Here is a 17,297-nt window from a genome sequence, read left to right on the forward strand (position 1 = left end):
TATTGTTATTTAGAAGAACCTAGTTCATACTTAATGCCATTAAGCTCCCTTCTTCCAGGAGGGAGCTGAATGTCTGCGCACAGCGGGGGTCGTGGTAATGATGCCACATTGCAGAAAATAGCGGCATTGTGCTGCATGGGGCGGGGCCACGATGATGGCATCACTGGCCCCCGGCTGCAGGGGTTTCTAGTTTACTCTGGACGGGGGGGGTGGGGAGGGTTGGCTTGCCTGCCTTTCCGTGGGGGCTGGGAGCGGCACCCGATATCTGGGAGGCTCCTTAGCCAAATCGGGAGGGTAGTCAAGCCTGACCTACATACATACAGATAAACATGCAGACTCAACCATTTTTACATACAAGTAGACAGTGTGTGTATGTGTGTGTATGTATGTATGTATGTATGTATATATATATATATATATATATATATATAGCTATACATACATACACTCACACATACATACATAGGTGCCAGACTAACCTGTTTGGTGATGCATGCTGCTCTTTTCTCATGGCTGGTGACAGCTGCCTTCCCTCCCGTGCATCTGCAGCGCTGACTTCTCATAATTTCTGTGCCCAAGCCTGGGGCCAGCTGTTAAACTGGCCCTGGGTAAGGGGAATGGGCGTGGCTTTAGATAGCCTGGTTACCGGAGCTTCTGGTGACTCAGGGGAGGCAACTGTGGGCGGCCGAAGGGAGCTGCTTTAGCACAACCTGGCTGCGGGGGCGGAGCTTCGGTCGACCTGGAGGCGGAGCTTCAGATGACATGGGGCGGAGCTTCAGGCAGTCGAGGTGCAGGGCTTTGTACGGTCGAGGGGGCGGAGCTTCGGGCGGCCGAGGGGCGGGGGGGGTGTTAGGTAATGGTACGGCTGCAGATCCTCCGTTGTCAGGTCGTCAGATTCAATGCAATGCAATACAGTGTTTGCAAGGAATTGTTTCTCACCTGTCTGCACAGCAGTGACTGGATCCTGTGGGCCTATTTAAATGGTGGGCTTGGAGCTGCAGCTCCACCCGCCCCATTAGTAATCCGGCCCTGTGTGCTGTAGTGTAGGCTATGTGGTCTTTGGGAATAAACACAGTAATGAGCATATTGCCTCGGAATTTTGCAGCTGATGTCTGAAGTTTTGAATGTTTTAGGTTTTTAGTAAGATGACATGTGGTCGGGTTTGGACATGTGTACAGCAATAGCAGAAATTAAATCATATTGCAACATTTAGCTTCTCTGTTCTAACCTGCACCTGTGTTCTGTTTCCAGATTGGAGATACCTTTATCACTGCAGATTGCTCACAGAACAATTATATTACAAGAAAAATGTTCCCCACCCCCATATTAGGAGAAAAGTCTCCATTGTAAAGTCACAGTAAACAGCAAAAACAAGACAAGCTACTTTATCATGCCACCTTACCTCAGACACACCTGGATAGAAATTACTCTATACACCTCTGGAGAACTGAGATATGTTAGTGTGTTCCCATATACTGCATTTCTTCTCATTTTGTTCTGTTTATTATGCACCCTGCAGCTGGCCCTTGTCTGGAAAACCCTTGCGAGAATGGTGGTACCTGTAAGGAAGTGCCAGGAGCAACTAATCCCACCAGTGGCTTCCAATGCCTGTGCCCAAGCACCTACTGTGAAGATGAAAAACAAAGTAAGTGACCATCATTGTTACCACAAATATATAGATAACTGTAAAGAGCCATTATATTATCTTTAATCAAATGCAAGTAGTAGTGAACTATGAATAATTGGAATGCTGTCTCATTGCTTAAACATCCACAAGATATTTTGTTCTCATTTCTGGAGTATATGCGCAGCCTTCTATAGCTGGGTGTTATCAGTGCAGCAGTGCTGGGTGCAGAGATGACAGGGCTGTATGCTATCAGATACTCTCTGCACTCCATCTGACTTTCACTTTACCCGGTGCTCTCTGTATCAGCTCACCCACCATTTTATTTTGGTTTACCTGCTCTTCGGTAAGCAGTAAAGCAAAAAAAATACATATATATATATATATATATATATATATATATATATATAGATAGATAGATAGATAGATAACACGTGGACCGGCACTCCTAGCAGATGGTGCAGCAGCCGGGGTGCAAGCTCTGTTATGACAGGCAGAGGCAAGTCACAAATTCAACAACGTAGTACTTGGGGAAGCACTCCATGGACTTCACATCAGCACAAACTTTAAGCAACGTTTCAGATTTATTAAAAATCTTTCATCAAGCCATCAATATACAAAATTCACTCACCTTAAATAGTTGTGATCACCCCTGAATGTGACTGCAAGCGGGCGGGCATCCTTCCCCTCCGGCGCCATGCGCGATGACGTCACACGTCGTCCGTCGGGTCAGGTGACCGCACGCTGCACAGCAAGAACGTGCAAAGAACCATCACCATGGTGACAATAAAAACAAAGAGGAACAACATATATACACTAATTTAAGCATCAGCTTACAAAACATCGTAACATGGACACTACATCCAAACATAGGTCTAGCAAATGTTATGGCAATGAATTGCATAATGCCTGTAATAGCAAACAATATTATATGTATATATTGATGGCTTGACAAAAGATTTTTAATAAATCTGAAACGTTGCTTAAAGTTTGTGCTGATGTGAAGTCCGTGGAGTGCTTCCCCAAGTACTACGTTGTTGAATTTGTGACTTGCCTCTCCCTGTCATAACGGAGCTTGCACCCCGGCTGCTGCACCATCTGCTAGGAGTGCCGGTCCACGTGTTATCTATACTTTACATGATCTGGTGAGATTATGGGACAAGGCACCCTTTATTAACTTCTCTCGAATGTCAATGCTTGGATGTGTTGTTATACACAATTTACTAACACTCAGTACTACCTATGAAGCTCTATTAGCTCATTGAGCTGCGTCATAGGATTATATCATGGACTTTGTATTAATGCTTTAGTAACATTATGTTTGTTGAAAACACTACAATTGTTTCAAAAAAAACACTGGACTTTTGGCTTTAAGGACTTGTGTTATCTATTTGGACATACAGCAGCTTCTTTCTAAAAATTACTATATATTTGAAACATGTTTGGGATTATTGAACTTGATTAGTGATCATATCCTTTTTGTTGAGAGACTGACATCCTTTCCCCGTGTCTTGTGAAGGTAGTTGATTTTTTCTTACTTTATTTAATATTAAGGGGTGTTCTGCCGTTCCTATCCATGTCCCAAAGTAATGCCAGCCATGATGTGGGGGGTTTCTCCCCTATTATTTTACCACTGGGTGAGATTTTGAGTTTCTCAGACTCAGACGCTGATCTACTATTGATTAAGGAGACTTTCAAAGATGCAGCAGGTGTTGATACACCAGAGGATGCTTATCATGCACTCCTTAAACTCAAAAGACGAGAGCTGGATTTCCACTTACATGCCATTACACTTTCGGACTACCATAGGGACCGTAAAATCCCAAGGGGATTCCGTATTAAAAACATCCCCACGATAGGTTGGGGCAATGTGGAGTTCTGCCGCCGTTGGGTAGCAGTACTCAATAAATGCTCGTTTGACCTTATTTTATTGGTGGTGGAGGAGTCCTCAAGAGAGTTGGCGGAAATCAGAAAGAAAATCTCAGAGATGGAATCATCAGCAAAGTCTATTTTAATCAAAGACACCTCCACTAACTGGCTGGATAAATTAAATATAAATGTTGAAAATTACCATAAGGAGTTGATCTCCTTTAAGAAGAATAAACTAATGACGGTAAACAGGGACTATCAAGAACAGATGGTGTATGCGTGGGCTACTGGCAGACAACCATTAAATAAACCCAGATCTTTTAGATACAGAAAAAATTATGACACTTATGTTTCATCAGAAAACTCTTCTATTAACAACAGTCAGACAACAAGTGAGAGTGACTGCACTCCGGGTCCATCTAAAACGAAACCCCCTTTAGGGGTAACTACCCGCGCACACGGCGTGGGAGGTTCAGTGCGCGGACAAGGCGAGGTGGCCAAAGGCATAGGCAGAGGCAAGCGTGTGTACAAACGCAGAGTCTAGTGGTGAACCTTTCATCCTATACCTTAACAGCTATTGAAGAAAAAGTGTTAAATAAGGGGTTATCTTTTGTGCCTTATCACAAATTCAACAGCTTCAACTGGAAAAAGGATTTGTGGAAACACAATAGAAATTTGCGGCTTAAAGAATATTTTGATAATAATCCCTCTGTTACTACAAACATTACGACCAATCATCCATTTAGAACATCTTCATCATTTGACCTTTCCTCCTCCAATATTGCAATTAAAAACTATACCAGAATTTTGGACCACCAAGTATCCAATGCGGCATCAAACAACATACGACCACATTTCAATCTTACTAAGGAGGAACATTTTGCGCTTAAAAACTTGAGTAAATGTGATGCCGTGGTGATCCGTGAAGCGGATAAGGGAGGGGCTATTGTCCTACAGGATAAAGCTAAATATAAGTTGGAACTGTATAATCAATTGGGAGATGCTTCTGTGTATAAGAAACTACCTGGTGATCCAACTCCCCAATACAAGGCGGAAATTGATGCAATTCTAAGTAAACATTTGAGGAATTAATCATAGACCGCCCCACAATGAATGCTCTATCAATTGACTACCCTTTGGTTCCAATGCTCTACTCTTTACCCAAATTACATAAGGACTTATATAATCCTCCTGGGCGCCCCATAATTTCCACCAGAAACTCCATCTACTCCATGATTGCTAAATATTTGGACTTTTTTTTACAGCCTATTATACAATCACAGGAGACATTTCTCAAAGACACCACAGATTTTTTGTTAAAATTACAGGGTTTGTCTAACTTACCAGAAAATTACTTACTGTGCTGTATTGATGTAGTTAGTCTGTACACCAATATCCCACACAGACAGGGGTTAGATGCTGTTTATGCGCTATTGCTGGACAACAATGATTATAAGGGCCCAAACTTGTCATTTTTTCTTTGTCTATTGGAAAAAACACTAACACGCAATTTCTTTTTCTTTGATGGCGCATTTTATTTGCAACTACAGGGATGTGCCATGGGCTCAAATGTGGCACCTGCATTTGCGAACTCTTATATGTTTCAGATTGAACGGAGGTTATTTTTGCTAAATAAATTATTTTCAGAAAAACTGCTGTTCTACACCCGCTACATTGACGACATTTTTGTCTTGTGGGCGGGTGATAAGGAACAATTCCAAAATGCCATGTATACTATCAATCAGATGGATGACACAATTAAATTTACGTTTAACTGTGACTATACATCAATAAACTATTTGGATGTGAACATCCGTAGAGATGCTCTAGGCTTAAATACCAATCTCTTTACGAAAGTTTCTGATAGAAACACTCTATTGCATGCCAGTAGTTACCATCCCCCAGCTATGAAAAGAGGTCTACCCTTTTCACAATTCCTCCGCATTAGACGTATAGCTAGTAATGAAGATGATGCTAAATTACAAATGGAACGCATGTCCAATAAATTTTTAGCAAGAGGCTATCAATATAGGGATTTGGAATTAGCAAAGTCAAGGGCTTTAAATATAACGTGTGAGGAGAGTTTGAAAAAGAAGAATAAGATTAGACAAGATATCTTTCCGTTTGCCACTGATTATACAAATGTGAGCAAGCTTGTAAAAAAGACTTCAAAAAAATTATCCAGAGTGATAAGAATATTCCCTCTTAAGAATTCTCGTCTGTTACCTTGTCTCAAAAGAGGCAAAAATTTGAGGGACTACTTAGTTAAAAATGATGTCACTGACAACCCACTAAATCCACAACATTTTTTATCTAAAAAACCTGGTTCATATCGTTGTATAGGCTGTATGACGTGCCGTTACCTAGAGGTTGGAAATTTTTTCACTCATCCAAACTTGGGAACCAAGATTCCAATTAAATATGTCCTTACATGTTCCAGTAGTTATGTCGTATATTTGATCAAATGCCCTTGTGGCCTCGCCTATGTGGGCAAGACGATCTGCCCCTTTAAGGAACGAGCAGCCCAACATAGGTCTTCTATCAGAATTGCGTTGGAGGGCAGAGCCAGTGACCAACCGGTCGCAAGACACTTTGCCACCGCGAGACACAATTTGGCATCCCTCAAATATAAACTTATAGACCATGTGCCACTATCTTTCAGGGGGGGAGATAGGGCCAAAAGACTCCTTTGCCTTGAATCCTATTGGATTCATCATTTAAATACGGTAGCCCCTGGGGGTTTAAATGAACAACTAAATCTGACATGTTTTCTTTGATTTATTGACTAATTTTTTATCACACTTTCTCTGATGAGGAACTATCTTAGGAGGTTGGTGGGTTTGCCTGATTTGTAACACCAATGTCTTAATAGTTTGTGAATGTCGCATGCTTATAGCCCAATTGTATTGTGTGATTTCATGTTATGTGGGACTGGTTTCCTTCCCTCATTATAATGACCAGTAGGATTAGGTCCTACTGGTTCTTATATGTTGCAGTCGCCACTATGTAAGTTGCTGTATGATATATCAATAGATTATTCAGGGGGAGTGTTAGTTAAGACTGCATCCCTAGTTCCTTTAGATGTTTAGTTTAAAAATAACCTCTATTACCTAGTGCAGATTGATATTGCTAAAGTAATTCAATATTGAGCATCTCTTTAAACATCTTGGGTACATTTATGTCCCTGTAAGTCTGTTCATATGCCAATATACATGATAATATTGTTTGCTATTACAGGCATTATGCAATTCATTGCCATAACATTTGCTAGACCTATGTTTGGATGTAGTGTCCATGTTACGATGTTTTGTAAGCTGATGCTTAATTGAGTGTATATATGTTGTTCCTCTTTGTTTTTATTGTCACCATGGTGATGGTTCTTTGCACGTTCTTGCTGTGCAGCGTGCGGTCACCTGACCCGACGGACGACGTGTGACGTCATCGCGCATGGCGCCGGAGGGGAAGGATGCCCGCCCGCTTGCAGTCACATTCAGGGGTGATCACAACTATTTAAGGTGAGTGAATTTTGTATATTGATGGCTTGACGAAAGATTTTTAATAAATCTGAAACGTTGCTTAAAGTTTGTGCTGATGTGAAGTCCGTGGAGTGCTGCCCCAAGTACTACGTTTTATATATATATATATATATATATATTAGGGGTGTGCACCGGCCACTTTTCGTGTTTTGTGTTTTGGTTTTGGATCTGGATCTTTCTTCGTGTTTTGGATCTGGATTGGTTTTGCCAAAACCACCCTTCTGTGTTTTGGGTTCTGGGTTTTGTGTTTTGGATCTGTATTAGTTTGGAAAAAAAGCATGGGTTTTTCTGCTTTTAAGCTATTATTAACCTCAATAACATTAATTTCCACTCATATCCAGTCTATTCTGAACACCTCACACCTCACAATAGTGTTTTTATGTCCAAAAGGTTGCACCAAGGTAGCTGGATGACTATGCTAACCGACATGAGTGGGCGGCACAAACACGTGGCCCATCTAGGAGTGACACTGCAGTGGCAGACAGGATGGCAGTTTGAAAAACTAAGCCCCAAACAGTACATAATGCAAAGAAAAAAAAGAGGTGCAAGATAGAATTGTCCTTGGGCCCTCCCACCCACCCTTATGTTGTATAAACAGGACATGCACACTTTAACAAACCAATCATTTCAGCGCCAGTGTCTGCCACACGACTGTGGCTGAAATTATTGGTTCATTTGGGCCCCCACAAAACAAGCTGGCAATTAATCTGTCCCTGCACAAACTGGCTCTACGGAGGCAAGATGTCGTCCTCATCCTCCTCATCCACCGATTCCTCACACACTTCAGTGTTGTGTACATCCTCATCCTCACAGAGTATTAATTTGTCCCCGCTGGAATCCACCACCACAGGTCCCTCTGTACATTCTGGAGGCTGGTCTCCCTGGAAGAGTTGATAATTAATTTTTTAACATCATCTTCTCCACATTTTGTGGAAGCAACCTCCTACGCCTTTCGCTGACAAGGTTCCCGGCTGCACTGAACACTCTTTCGGAGTACACACTGGAGGGGGCGTCAACTCAGGTAAAATAGAGCCAGTTTGTACAGGGGCCTCCAAATTGCCTCTTTTTCCTGCCAGTATAGGTATGGACTGTCTGACATGCCTACTTGGATGCTGTCACCGATGTAATCCTCCACCATTCTGTCAATGGTGACAGTATCATATGCAGTGACAGTATACATGTCAGAAATTGTTGCCAGGTCCTTTAGTCCGGACCAGATGTCCAAACTTGGTCCTGCCTGCCCTGCATCACCGCCAGCGGTTTGCTTAGATTACCTAAGTTGTTTCCTGGCAGCCCCAGTTGCAGGAGAAAATGAAGAAGGAGCTGTTGACGTGTCACATTCCGCTTCAGCTGACAGTGTTTTCACCAGCAGGTCTTTGCACCTCTCCAGGCTTGTGTCAGCCGGAAAGAGAGACACCACATAGGCTTTAAACCTAGGATCGAGCACGGTGGCCAAAATGTAGTGGTCTGATTTCAACAGATTGACCACCCTCGAATCCTGGCAAAGTGAATGAAGGGCTTCATCCACAAGTCCCACATGCCGAGCGGAATCGCTCCATCTTAGCTCCTCCTTCACTTTCTCCAGCTGCTTCTGCAAAAGCCTGATGAGGGGAATGACCTGACTCAAGCTGGCAGTGTCTGAACTGACTTCACATGTGGCAAGTTCGAAGGGCTGGAGAACCTTGCACAACACGGAAATCATTCACCACTGCGCTTGAGTCAGGTGCATACCCCCTCCTTTGCCTATGTCATAGGTGGATGTATAGGCTTGAATGGCCTTTTGCTGCTCCTCCATCCTCTGAAGCATACAGAGGGTTGAGTTCTACCGCGTCACAACCTCTTGCTTCAGGTGATGGCGGGGCAGGTTCAAGAGTGTTTGCTGGTGCTCCAGTCTTCGGCAAGCAATCGCTGAATGGCAAAAGTGGCCAGAAATTTTTCGGGCCACCCAAAGCGTCTCCTGCACGCCCCTGTCGCTTTTCAGAAGATTCCGCACCACCAAATTTATTGTGTGAGCAAAACATGGGACGTGCTGGAATTTGCCTAGATGTAATGCCCGCATAATATTGGTGGCATTGTCACATATCACAAATCCCCAGGAGAGTCTAAGAGGGGTAAGCCACTGGGCGATGATTTTCCTCAGTTTCTCTAAGAGGTTGTCGGCGGTGTGCTTCTTACTGAAGTAAAAGTAGTGGTGTTCCTACTTCCTCTCTGGGATGATGAACGACTCCCAGCAGCAGCAACAGCAGCAGCGGCAGCAGTAGGCGTAGCAATGCGGGATCCTCCGGAGGAATCCCGGATAGGAGAGTCAGTCATGCCAGTGACATGGCCTGCAGGACTACTTCTGATCCTGACTAAGGAGGAAATTGATGAGGAGGGATAGGAGATTAGATAGGAGAACTCACCTGCTCTCTACCTCTCCTATACAGTGGAATTTTTTATATTTTAATTTTTAATTTTTAATCTTTTGGTGAATAGGACAGTTTTGGACAGAATTTTATGTGTTTGCCACGTTTATTATATTCTACTATATGATTATCTATATACTGTGCGCTTAGGTGACTATTTTATTTGCTGTTTACATGTTTTCTTTGGGGTATATATAGGGATTACCCTTTGACACCTATAGCTGCCACCAGTGAAGTGCGGGTTCTTACTACTATTTTGTTTTCATCTTCAATTTGAATGTCAGTAAGTGGACTGTGGGTGCTCCTTCCAGCACTTTCAGAGGGTGTGCAAATGGTGGAAAGAGCCACCTCTTCCTGCCCAGTGTTGGGAAGGTCAGGCATCGCAACCGTCGCCACACTTGGACTCTCCATGGGGTTTTGTGATATCTTCTTAGAATTAGAAAGCACAGTTCTTTACTGTGCTTTTGCCAGCTTGACGGTGTGGTTTGCAGGTTCTTGGATACAACAGGGCAAAGGGATTTAGGTGTCCCTGCACTGCTTATGGTCTTATCCACAGTTTCTGAACTTGACAGTAACTTTTTATGAATGCGCTGCAGGTGACGTATAAGGGAGGATGTTCCTAGGTGGTTAACATCCCTACCCCTACTTATTTCACCTTTACATATGGTACATATGGCAAGACAGTTGTTGTCCGGATTTGGATAGAAATATTGCCAGACCAAAGAGGTGGAATGTTTGGTCTTCTGCCCAGGCATGACCATGATGGGCTTTTTCATCCCACGGACAACAACTGTCTCCCCCGGAGCCTGATTTAAACAAACCACATCACCATCAGAATCCTCCTCGCCAACTTCCTCCTCAGCGCCAGCTACACCAGTATCCTCATCCTGTTGTACTTCAACAGTGACATCTTCAATTTGCATATCAGCAAGAGGACTGTGGGTGCTCCTTTTAGCACTTGCAGGGGGCGTGCAAATGGTGGAAAGAGCCACCTCTTCCCGTCCAGTGCTGGGAAGGTCAGGCATCGCAACCACCACCACACTTGGACTCTCCTTGGGGCTTTGTGATATCTTCTTAGAACGCATAGCACACACAGTTCTTTGCTGTGCTTTTGCCAGCTTAACTTGTTTGATTTTTGTAGCGGGAGGAGGGCTTCCATCGTCATGTGAAGCTGAACCACTGGTCATGAACATAGGGAAAGACCTTAGCCGTTCCTTGCCACTCCGTGTCGTAAATGGCATATTGGCAAGTTTATGTTTCTCCTCAGATGATTTAAATGTTTTTTTTAAGGTAATTTTCCTGAACTTTGTCATTTGGGATTTTATATGCCCTCTACTATGACATTGGGCATCGACCTTGGCAGACGACGTTGATGGAATTTTATCGTCTATGCCATGACTAGTGGCAGCAGTTTCAGCACTAGGAGGAAGTGATTCTTGATCTTTCCCTATTTTATTTTTAGGGGACAAAGGGCCTGATTCAGAGCCGCTCGTAAGCGGCCGCTCGCTCGCTCTGAGCGATGTTCACACATCTGCGCATGTGTATGGGTCATATGGCGCATGCGCCAACCAGTCATTGCGGTTGGAAATCGTGCGCTCGCTAATTTGAGTGACAGAGTGAGGCGTTTGTGGGTGGTAACAGGGGAAAGTGCTTGAAAACGGGGAGTGGAGATCCGAACGCAGGGGTGCAAAACAGTCAAAATGGGCATTTAATGGGTGTGCATAATTAACAAAGCAGCGTCATTGACCACGTCACTTGGTTGTCTTTTAGCCTGAACAGTGATTGCGGGAAGTAAAACCTACCACAAGCACTGCGAGCAGTTCAGACGCCTTTCGATGTACTCGATTAATCTAATAAATAGCAGAGATGACGTATGATGCGAATGGCCAGGGGGCGTCTTTACAAAATAGCGAGCGCATGTTTCATTCGCTCGCTCAGACATAGAGGCGTCAACAGACCGTAATGAGCGAGCACTCATTTTAAATAGCCGACCCCTTTTTCTGAATGACCGTTCGCAAATAGCGTCCGGCTCTGAATCAGGCCCAAAGTTTGGTCCTCCATTTATGTTATATTGACTGATATATACGTGCGGCTAAGAAGCACACAAACACAGAAAAGAAGAATTTAAAATATTTTTTGGAGTGCACTTTGGGGGTTACAGCACCCTTTAACGGTCAAGCCAGCTGGCCCTTGATTTATGACACAGACGCACGCTTGGCGCTGCTCCTTTGTTGATGGACGTATGGCTACAGCGCACACAATTCACAACACAGAGAAGAATAATTTTTAATTTTTTTTGGAGTGCACTTGGGGGGTTACACCACCCTTTAACAGACTTATGGGACACAGGCGCACGCTTGGCGCTGCTCCTTTGTTGAAGGACGTGCAGCTACAGTGCACACAATTCACAAACACAGAAAATAATTTTTGTTTTTGTTGGAGTGCACTTTGGGGGCTTACACCACCCTTTAAGAGATGAGCAAGCCGGCCCTTTACTTATGGGACACAGGCGCACGCTTGGCGCTGCTCCTTTGTCGATGGATGTGCAGCTACAGTGCACACAATTCACAAACACAGAAAATAATTTTTTATTTTGCTTGGAGTGCACTTTGGGGGTTACAGCACCCTTTAATGGTAAAGCCAGCCGGCCCTTGATTTATGACACAGGCGCACGCTTGGTGCTACTTTGTTGATGCATGTGCGGCTTCTGCACACAAAATTCACAGACAGAAAAAAAATAAAAATTTTTTGGAGTGCACATTGGGGGAGCACCCCTGATGGACATATCACCTACTGAACAACACTACAGCACCCCTCTAGGACTACAGCCTTTATGGGACACTGCACAACACAGTCCAGCCAGCCCCTATAGACTTTGGAGTGGACACAGCCCCTATGGACAACTGACTACACAACACAGCCCAGCCAGCCCCTATGACAGCTGCACAATACAGCCCAGCCAGCCCCTATAGACAACAGCAGCACAACACAGCCCAGTCAGCCCCTATGGACTGAGTGAACACAGCCCCTGTGGACAACAGCAGCACAACACAGCCCAGCCAGCCCTAGCTCCCACCCTCCCTCTTCACTGTCCACAGCCGGAGTGAGAAATGGCGCCAACACGGGGATCTTTTATAGAATCCAAAACCCGCGAGATCTGGAAGGCGGGATGATGATGTTTTTCCTCGATTTCAGGGCCTGAATCAGACCCGGACGCTATTTGCGGACGGTCGTTCCAAAAAAGGGGCTGGCTATTTAAATTGAGCGCTTGCTCTTTGCGGTTTGTTGACGCCTCTATGTCTGAGCGAGCGAACGAAAAATGCACTCGCTATTTTGTAAAGACACCCCTTTGCCGTTCGCATCACACGTCATCTGCAGTATTTATTAGATTAATCGGGTACATCGAAAGGCATCTGAACTGCTCGCAGTGCTTGTGGTAGGTTTTTCTTACCGCAATCACTGCGAGCAGTTCAGGCTAAAAGACAACCAAGTGACGTGGTCGAGGATGCTCCTTTACTAATTATGCACTCCCATTAAACGCCCTTTTGACCGTTAGGCACGCCTGCGTTCGGATCTCCACTCCCCCGTTTTCAAGCACCTTCCCCTGTTACCACCAACAAACTGTACATTCTGTCAATCAAATTAGCATCCCCTCGCTGTTTTGCGAGCGCACGATTTCAGACCGCAATGACTGGTTGGCGTATGCGCATTATGACCCATCCGCATGCGCAGTTGTGCGAACATCACTCAGAGCGAACGAGCGGCCGCTTACGAGTGGCTCTGAATCAGGCCCTCAGTTCCAAGTCAGGCGGGAAAACCCGAGCCGGACTCGGTTCCCGGCTTGTATCGGGGAGGCTGGGGGGTTTTCGGATTTCAGAAATCCGAACCTGCTCATCCCTAATATATATATATATATATATATATATATATATACACACTCACACACTATAGATTGTAAGCTTGTGAGTTGCTTTGGATGCTCGCACAAGTCAATTCCGGAAGTGGGCCTGTCAGATTTCGATTACCTGCTCTTTCATTCTTCAAACATACTTGAATCGTTTCAGGTCAATCAATATATTAATTAGCTTAATTGCTCTTCACATGTTTTCAATCCGTTTTTTTTTTCGTTTTCAATAAACTTTATTGTTGTCAGTGTGTATAATTTTTCCCGCAGAATACGTACGGTTTCAACAATGGTTTTCTTTTTCAAAGTTACATGTTTTTAGGAATGATCCTATTGTTTTCCTGTGTTTGTGAGAGGCATATTTTAGTTTTTTTATTTGTTTATTTAAATTAGCTTAAGCATGTCACTGCATGAAACCTATCATAACTCACATTATATTTCTGAAGCTGTAGGGCACATGACTCATACAATAACCAATAGAATGGTTCCTGTTAATTTACAAAGTACATTAGCCAATCAAATTTTTTCTAGGGCCTTTATGAAAACTGTTTTGTGATAAAAAAAATCATTGCCATCATGAGAGCCTCCGCGTTTACTAGGCGGGAACTCATGGTCCTCACCGAGGTGATGGACCGGAGGATTACAAGCCAGCCTCCCCCCATCACCAACCTACTGAAGTGTATGGCATACGCGGAGGTGCACCACCGCCTGCGCTCCTTCGGCTATCGCCGCAATATCGGGCAATTGGAGCGCAGGTGGTCGGATCTGCGCTGCCGCACGCCACGCCTGCTGGCATGTTTGCGGTTGCAGATTCAAGCAAGTAAGTTTGTTTTTTTGGGGGGGGTTGTTTTGCGGCACAACCTGCGTGTGCATGTGTCCATTATAGCCCTGTTTGTTGTTTTATGACATGCCTGCGTGTGCATGTTTTCATTATAGCCCTGTTTGTTGTTTTATGACATGCCTGCGTGTGCATGTTTCCAGTTGTTTTACTGTTTTAACATTTTTGGTGTTGTAGATTTGTTCCCAAACCCCCCAAAAAATAAAATCCCAAACTTTTTTCATCAGACTCCTGTATCACGTCCGAAGACGATGCCGGGCTCATCCCCTATCCTCCACTCCCAGCCAAAACTCCTCTCCACAACCTTCCCCAAATTCCCCCTCCACCCCAGAACGCCCAGTACCTGAGGCCCCTCCCTCTCCCAATTTTCCCATCCCGCCAAATTCTACCTGCCCTCCCCCCCTCTTTTTTCATCACCCTCACCTCCCCCCCCTCTCTTTTCATCACCCTTACCTCCCCCCAACCCTCTCTTTTCATCACCCTCCTCGCTGAGCCAGATCTCCCCTCCTTCTTTGCAACAGCACTGGCCCACCTCAGAGGAGGAGGATGTAGGGGCTCCAAGAGCCGGCATACAGATGACTGGTATTTTAAACTAGGGTTGCTTTGGCATTTGTTGGTTTTTGGGTGATGTTGTCCTTTTGCCTGTGCATGTCCAAATTTTAAAGTATTTTTAATGGTTGGGATATATTTTTGCTAGACAATGTCTTGGATGTTTACCACTGACACATATCACACATGTCCAAACACTCATACTTGTGTAATTCTTTTTTACCGTACCAAAAAATGTTTGTTTTTGGCGTACTTCGCCCTTTTTTGGTTGGCATTTTGTGTGTAATTTTTATAGTTTGTACTTATGCCATCTTTGTGTTTGCCATTACTTTGTTTTTTTACAATAAAGTGTATCTTTGTTTAAACTATAGTCTGATTTTTAAGTTGTTGGCAAACATCTAATGTAAGGTGTAATTTTATTAATCCACACATTTTTTTTGCCCACAGAGGACCAGAGGCGGCTGCAATCAATGCAGGCAGGATTACAAAGCTTGCGGGCCCATCTCATCACCATGCTTGTGGTCCTTGACCACATGTCGGCGGCCCTTCGTAATTAATTTTTGAATTTTTGTCCCCCCCAAATAATGTTGTTTCAAATAAAATTGCATTTTATTTTAACAAGTCTCATTCCTTGTCTGTAAATATTAGATTGTTTAACCTTCCATAAGTCGACTATTGGAGAATGTTTTTTAAAGTAAGGTAAATTAGATTGTAGAAAGTGCAAGTAAGTATGTAAGCTGGCACATTCAACACCTAACAATACCAATAGGTTTGTAGAATTTCCTGCATTTGTTATTTAATTTTTTGGTGGGTAATGTAAATATTAATTCCAACCTGCTTAGGCCTAGTTTCTAAAACATACTGTTTCACCATAATACCTTTGGTGTTTGTTTTTTGCCACAAAGCATGTTAAAATACTTAACAATTTAACACATTACAGGATTAGCCATTAAGAAAGTGTGCTTTTAATTTACCAAGGAAAACTCTTTTTAACGTCAAGCAAAAATTTAATACACACAAATAATAAACAGAAAGTGAATTGTGACAAAACAATTCACACAGTGAAAACACGCGGCAAAAAACAACCAACCCCCCCCCCAAAAAAAAAAAAAAAACCACTCATGAACTGTTGGAAGAAGTAGCAGGCCAACATGAATCCACAAATGAGGCAAAGAAATAATTGTTCCCGCAGTTATATCCAATGTGGCCACATGAAGACAATTTTGGGGATCAGGTAGTAGGCATCGTTTTTTCGTGGAATTTAAGGGAATACAAGAAAAAAAAAATTTGAAAATTGCCCATTACAATCTTACATGTCTACATTGTGTCAAATAACTAAATGTTTGCAATAATTACCTAAAATATCTGGCCACCACATCATCACGTATGGCTCCCCCACATACTGACCTCCGACCAACCTTGGGGGGGCCATCATCAGGCAAGGCCTCCTCTGGCTGCATTTGGACACCACTCCTTATGGCAATGTTGTGAAATATCCCACACAGGACCACAATTTTAGAAACCATAGCCGGCAAATACATGAGTTCGCCACCAGAGTAGTGGAGGCATCTGAATCGGCCTTTTAAAAGGCTGATACAGCACTCCACCACCTGCCTGGTGGCTGTAAGTGCGGAATTAAACTCACTTGTGGCCCTGGTGTGGGAGCCAAATAAGGAGTGTGCAGCCAGGGCTTGCAAGGGTAACCACTCTCTCCTGTGAAAAGACAAATACAACAATCAGGACCATTGTGTAACAAGCTTTGCATTGGTTTCAACTGAAGGTGTCAACTTACCTAGAAGCCATGCATCACCAGCTTGTAGGTTGTCTAATTTGGGCCAAATCCCTGATTGCCGGATGACGAAGGAATCATGTGCACTCCCGGGGAATTTGGCATTCAGGGACAGGATCTGGAGGGAGGCATCACATACCACCATTACATTCAGGGAATGAAAGTGTTTTCGGTTCCAATAAATAGCCTCCAGCCTTGCTGGAGGCTGAAGTGGTATGTGAGTGCCATTCACAACCCCTATGATGTGTGGGAAGAAAGCTATTTGGTAAAAATTGGCCTTCACCACACTAAGGGAACCCATATCCAATGGCATATTAATAAAATGATGGAGGTGTTTGAAAATGGCCTCCGTCACTGCCCTCAGGATCCTTGAAAAGGAGGATTGGGAGATTCCGGTAACTATTCCCACCGTGGTTTGAAAGGATCCTGAGGCACAGAAATGTAACACTGACATTAATTGCGTAAGTGGTGGTATTGCTGTAGGACTGTTAATTTGCCATTCAAGATCACTCTCTATTAATGAGAGAGTGTCTAGGATGATTTGTGGAGGAAGACAGTATCATCGTAAAACCTCATCATCGGGCATTCCAAAAAGGGTGACATGTGTTCTATATATCTGGTGCCTTGCACGCCTACGAGGCCTATGCCTGGGACGAAGTTGAGGTTGGTCGGGTTCTGGAAAAATGGCCAAGATAATACGACCAACATCAACCTGAAATGGTAAGCCAGGTAGTTATTTTCCAAAAATTTGAAAAGAAAAATATACTTATCTTTTTTAAGAAA

At 43.7% G+C, this 17,297-nt stretch overlaps 1 long non-coding RNA gene across 1 annotated transcript; it reads left to right on the plus strand.

Moving 5' to 3' along the window:
- The first annotated feature begins 1,410 nt into the window (after window positions 1–1,410).
- LOC148508282 (uncharacterized) lies at window positions 1,411–15,280 on the plus strand. The gene is made up of 3 exons (XR_015869598.1): window positions 1,411–1,645; window positions 6,896–7,008; window positions 15,173–15,280. It is a non-coding gene; the product is annotated as an uncharacterized LOC148508282 (long non-coding RNA).
- Window positions 15,281–17,297: the final 2,017 nt, after the last annotated feature.

The sequence above is a fragment of the Taudactylus pleione genome, unplaced genomic scaffold, assembly GCF_031769625.1.
Source record: "Taudactylus pleione unplaced genomic scaffold, aTauple2 ptg000372l, whole genome shotgun sequence".
In the NCBI taxonomy this organism is placed as follows: domain Eukaryota; kingdom Metazoa; phylum Chordata; class Amphibia; order Anura; family Myobatrachidae; genus Taudactylus; species Taudactylus pleione.